This window comes from Balaenoptera physalus (assembly GCF_965194825.1).
Source record: "Balaenoptera physalus genome assembly, chromosome: 3".
NCBI lineage: Eukaryota > Metazoa > Chordata > Mammalia > Artiodactyla > Balaenopteridae > Balaenoptera > Balaenoptera physalus.
The window spans coordinates 87,685,804-87,691,803 of record NC_138890.1 but is presented as its reverse complement, the minus strand read 5'-3'; the positions used below and the strand labels follow the sequence as shown (position 1 = coordinate 87,691,803).

At 36.9% G+C, this 6,000-nt stretch overlaps 1 pseudogene across 1 annotated transcript in view; it reads left to right on the top strand.

Annotated features, from left to right (window-relative positions):
• Positions 1–583: 583 nt before the first annotated feature.
• The window catches only part of LOC309657844 (transcription initiation factor TFIID subunit 12 pseudogene), a 45,968-nt pseudogene continuing 40,551 nt past the window's right edge, over positions 584–6,000 (top strand). The window contains exon 1 of the transcript in view: positions 584–6,000. This exon is cut by the window's right edge and continues 40,551 nt beyond it. The product of the transcript in view is annotated as a transcription initiation factor TFIID subunit 12 pseudogene (transcript).

Genomic DNA, 6,000 nt, shown 5'->3' with positions numbered 1-6,000 from the left:
AGTCCATAGCTCCTGGTACCAAAATGTGAAGATGAGAGTGACCTCTCTCACTGTTAGTCTTAACAACCCACTTGGGAAACATTTGCTCCCCGTATCCACAATTTTGGCCTTGGTGGTTTTGGAGGACTTAGGGTAAAAAGGAGGAATCACTTTATCAGAAAACAGTCATTGTTCTGCTGTACTAGGCACTCCGGTCATTTTGAGTTCCTTGTGGCAGAGAAGAGGGTCACTGTTTTATCTGAGGTGATTGTCCCAATTACCAGGAAGAAATATGATTTCTGCTACTCAGTGAGAGTGAAGAGCAGCAGGGGACCCAGTGGTTTGAATGGAGAATTTCTTACTCGTGTAGTCAATAGTCTATACTCAGTAGTTCTGGTCAATGGAAAACTGCAGAAACCCAATTAAAATAAGACCACTAAAGTCTTAGATTGTGTAGAAATAAAAGTTTGGGCCACACCATTAGGTAAAGTATTTGTCTAGCTGAAGTCTTAGTGGAGATGTTAGGAACATGGGACAGGGTGGTAGAAGATTATTATGATTAGCTACAGCAGTGATGTTTTGTTCTATAATTGTATTATAATTGTCTTTCTCTGTCTGGCTTATTTCACTTAACATAATGCTCTCCAGCTTTACCCATGTTGTTGCAAATGGTAAGACTTCCCTCTTTTTAAAGTCTGAATAGTGTTCCAGTATTATGGAATTTTCCTTATCCATTCTTCCATAAAAGGATATTTAAGTTTCCTTTATCTTGTTTCCATATCTTGCCTATTGTGAATAATACTTCAATGAATATGGGTGTGCAGATATCTCTTTGAGATAGTGATTTCAATTCCTTTGGCTATGAAACCAGAAGTGAGATTGCTAGATCATATGGTAGTCCTATTCTTAACTTTTGAGGAACCATCCCACTTTTCCATAGCTGACACACTTTTCATCTGGATAAAGGATAAGAAGAGATACTGGAGGGTAAAAATAGGTTGACCATGCTAGATATCTCCTGATTGCACTCCAGATCCTCTTCATCATTCTCCATCCTGGTCTCTGCCTCAGAAGGCTATGGGTTCCAGTTAGGTTTGGTCATTGGGAGTCCCTGTAGGATTGCTTAAGACTGTTTGTGTCCCTTGACTGGGAGAGGCCTCTTTTATACACCTCAGTTCTTGTGGGTTCTGGTAACCCCTCTCTCTTCTCATTATTGCACTATCCTTTGTGGTTCTTCTGCACTGACCAGCAGCTATGTAAATAGCGTTTTGACCTTCCTTGGCACGTCCCAATGTGAATATGTTGTTTGTTTCTTGAGTCCCTGACTGATGCAGTTGCTTAGCACCACAACATAGTGATAAACAAAATGAACCAAAATCTCAGTGTGCATTTACCGCCACCTATCTATATGTTGACATTATAGGGATAACTAAACTTTTGAATCATCAAAGGATTAAATTTCACACAGTAAAAGTTTAAGATGCGAAACATTGTATCATAACACAATTTTAATACACATATTATTTTAGTACCAGCTAATACTTTAGAAATATTTTATAATAATTTAAGGGCTAAAAAAACAAAGCCAGAAATATTAAAAGACTTGGCCAAAATGTTGAAGTAGTACCAGGAATGTGATTAGAATCTTGTACTTTTCTCAGAATATCCTCTATTCTTTGATTGGTATGGTATCAGAAGAAGCTTGGTGTATTCATTTTTCCTCATTAGCAAGGTTTTTCCATAAATCATTTAGTTCAGTATATCCTATCTTTAAGGATATAGACAATTTATTTAGTCAGTCAGTGGAGATGATTTCACAGAAGCTTTGACAAATTTGGTGAATTTTAGATTGTAATTTTGCATCTATTCATCTGTCTTTCAAATTATATACTGAACTTTTGAGGTCTGGATTTTTTTAGTGAATAAAAAATAGCTTTATTGAGATACAATTTATATACTGTAATGTTCACATGTTTAGGACGTACAATTCAATGGTTTTTGGTTTATATATAGATAAACTAGATAGATGTTTCTATGTCTATCGCCTTAATTTTAGAACATTTTCATTATGCCCCAAAGAAGCCTTATACCAGTTTACTTAACAGTCACTATTTTCACTCCCCATGACACACTTTTGCTCTCCCGAATCTAGGCAACCATTAATCTACATACTTTTTTTAATAGATCTGTTGAGGTCTGGATTTTGATCTTTATTTCTATATGCTTAATGTTTAATACAGTGTCTGTTACTTAGTATCCATTCAGTATAATAGGTTTGTTTAATAAATAAATGTTCATCACTAGCTGGGTGAAGTTAGATAAGTCTTTTATAAACCACCTGCTTTCCCTGAATATCTTTGAATGATCTAATATCTTTTAAATTTGTTTCTCTGGACATGCCAAATATGAAAGTAGGAGGCTGTGCTTTTGTAAAGTGTCTCTTTTTTGTCTTCAAAGTTTTCATTGCACAGCTGCAATCAGCATTGCTGTATAACCAGTAGTGTACCTTTTTACTTAAGTTCCTCCTTGCTCCCCAGAAGCCTTCTGTGATTTCACCATCAGCTCTGTAATTATAGAATCAGGAAGCATATCTTTGAAATTCAGAACTTGCTCTTCAGGTGGTCTGTTGGGACATCCTCAGGTATTTATGTATGATGAGATTTATTAACGGAATCCCTTCTATCTTCATAGACAGGTCAGGGTTATATAGCCCGTGTTCTATGTCAAGGACACTAGTGAATAAAGGCTGATAAACCTGAGGGAGCACCTTGAAAATAGATGTTCTGGAGACTGACCCAAACCAAGGTCATTTGCAGCCTGTCCCTTTAAGGCTGGCAGTGACACCCAGGCCCAAGGAGCTTCAGAACTGTCATTGTTAGAATAATAATATGATATCTAATTCTGTTTTTAAGTGAAAGAGAATAAAATTAACCCTCTAGACCCTGTGAACTGGGCTATCAGGTGCAATTCCATTTAGTGACATTGTGTACCGAATCCACACAAGAATGTGTATGTGAACATTTGGAGGGAAGGGAATATTATCACATTAAAATCATAACAATCTAAGAGGCTGGAGGAACACACAGGTTTTGCTATTTTTTTCCCAACAGTCTTTGTACTGCCTCTCACAATAAATAAGCTTGCTGTGTCTCCTCGAGGCAGCTGCCTAACATTGTTTTGCTGCTACAAAGTACTGAATAAAAATAATTTCTCATTCTTCTCAGTTTTCACTTTCAGCTGTTAAATTGCATCTTAAATGAAAAGGAAAATGACAATTGCTAAGAAATGGCACAGTCTTTTGGCTTGCTTATTTTCTTAGCCTAGCGCCATTTTGGCATTAGGTGGTGGTAGAGATTCCGTAGAGAGAGGAAAAGACGAGCATTTTTAGTCCTATCCCATTTTAAACACCATCAGATGGGTAGGTATTAATACCTGGAGAAAACTTAATGACTTTGAGTATTCACAAAAGCAAAAAAAGGAATATGAAAAATCAACAAGAGGGAGAAGTTTCTGCTTTGAACGTTTGATCACAAAAGTTGTCAACTTGTGGTTTATATCTGTTAGACTTTTGGAAGTCCTTCTCATGGAATTTTGAGGGTATGAAAGGAATATTGCTACTCTTGCATAGAATTGACACCTACAATTTAAATAATCGGGACAAATTGCAGCCTTATTTATATCTACTGCTGTTTGCTTGGTTTGTCATAATTTCTGGTAGCCAAAGGTACTGGGAAAGTTAGAAATATGATATACTTTTGTGTTGGAAATGAGGGGAAGGGTGAAGAGTGGTGAAGGAGAAGCTGCCATGGTGGATAGTCTCTGGGGAAATTTTACTTTCTCTTCTGCTTTCCAGAGACATCTTTGTTTTGTACTTTCCCCTCACGTTCACAGCTGTACACAGTACAAATTCGTAAACAAGAGCCTGTCTACATCTTCTCTGGGGATTTGGAGTTTCCTTGAAATACCAGTGGTGTAAGGGGAGTAGGAAAAACTGACACAGATTCCAGGGCTGGTTGCTATCAACAGACAAACAATTAGATAGGTGTAACAACCAAGGTGGTTAAAATATCATCTCAGAAAATGTCCCTGCCCCAAAGGGAGGATGGTGAGTTAGTGAGTGATTTCCTCTATACACGTACCAGGAGCTGTCAGACAGTCCTAGGGAGCAGAGAGCATGTTCAGGCCTCTGCGATTTACAGTAAATGGCTGTGATGTCACTGCCCAGCAAACGAGAGTGTTACCTGTGAATGAGTCAAGAATCGACACACCACTCTGCTCAACCAAGGAAAACCCGTGATCTCTAGAGACTCATACATCCCAGACACAAGTTCTTTCTTTGCTGTGAAACTGTGTTAACTCTTCCAGGCCCCTAGAGTAAGGCGGCAGTGCCAAAAGAGTGTCAGTAGAGCTTAAGAGAATGCCTATCGCATAGGAAATGAATATTTTTTAAGGGAGAATTTGGTTATACTTTTATAAAATAGAGAATCAAGGCTCTTCTACTGTCCTCTACCTATTCTTTATACTTTATTTTTCACACCTTCTTTCATTGATCCAATATTTACTGAGAACCTATCTTGGCAAGCCACTGTGCTAGTCACTAGGTATATAGAGACGAATGTGATATAAATGGAACTCACCATTTGCCCTTCCCGAACTCCCGAGCATACACCTGCTTCTTCTGTATCAGGGGTGCTTAATCTCTACTATGTTGGCTGATTGATTCCTGAAGCAGGCTTCAAAATTGTGTGTATGTGTGTGTATATGCAGAGAAGACCCGTAGCTTTCATCACATTTTCAAATGGGTCCAGGGAATAAATCTTTTATAATTAAAAGTATTACTCCTGGTAATTTGAGTAGATGTGGGGATGTATTTGATTAAATTGGCAGATTTTAGAAATCAGATTACACCTACAAGCTGAAAGTTGACAAATTTTAGGACCAAAGGGACAGACCAAACAGTTGTGCAAAAGTCTCTAACTGCTTCAGAGCAGACAGAATCTTGTTTGCACATTTCATCAGGCATCTGGGGCTTTGTATAAGAAGTGATTGCTCAACACACTGTACTATAAATACTGCAAAACAAAAGAATCTGATTCACCACCAGCCACTGATCTACTTTTTACAAATCTAGCTATTTTTGTTCATTGTATAACTTTATTTTGACTTTTTAGAAACTAGGATGTCCTCTGGAATATGGGAAAGTGTTTTGCTACATTTTACCATTTTAGGAATGTTTATTGTTGTGAGATCTATTTTAACTACTTAAAATGTCATGCATAAATAATGTAATTTGGAAGAACAATTAGCAAATTACTAAATTGGGTACTTTGCTATTACAAAGAATGACCGTTTTTGACTTAATAGTAAAAGAGCTCACAACGTATAGTATGCTTTAAGTTTTATTTAACACTTTCTGGACATTATCTTACATTTCAAAACAACCCTATTAGGTAAGCACTACTACTCCTATATGAAAGACATGAAAATTGATCCTTAATTACAATCTACCTTTTTTGAAATTACTAGCTATGTTTGAATATCATGTAAGCAAAGCAGATGTGTAAAAAGTCCTCTTATTAGTAAAATCTAAATATAACATTTGCTGAATATTTTGCTTAATATATTAAATATAGATGGCTTTAGAGCATGCAAAAATCTTGAGTTTTCAATAGCTGTGTGAACACAATCTTTGATTAATAAATATAATCAGTGTTCCTTTCTGGGGACATTTACCTTTTCATGCTTTTGTTCTGTTAGGTCAGAATATTACTAGATACAGCAGTTACCTAGCACAGTGTCATAGAATAGATGAAAATGCTGATAGTATAGTAGTTGGTAAGAAATAGGCTGTTAACAACTGGCTACCATTTGCCAGGCCTACAATGGGTGCATTGCACAACATGAACATGAGATTGTAAGAACAAGCTTTTGTGGTAGAAAATATTTCCGATGAGGAAACCGGCATTCAGAAAGTTGTGTAACTCGTCTAAATTTACTCAGTCCATGACATGTCCACCTGGG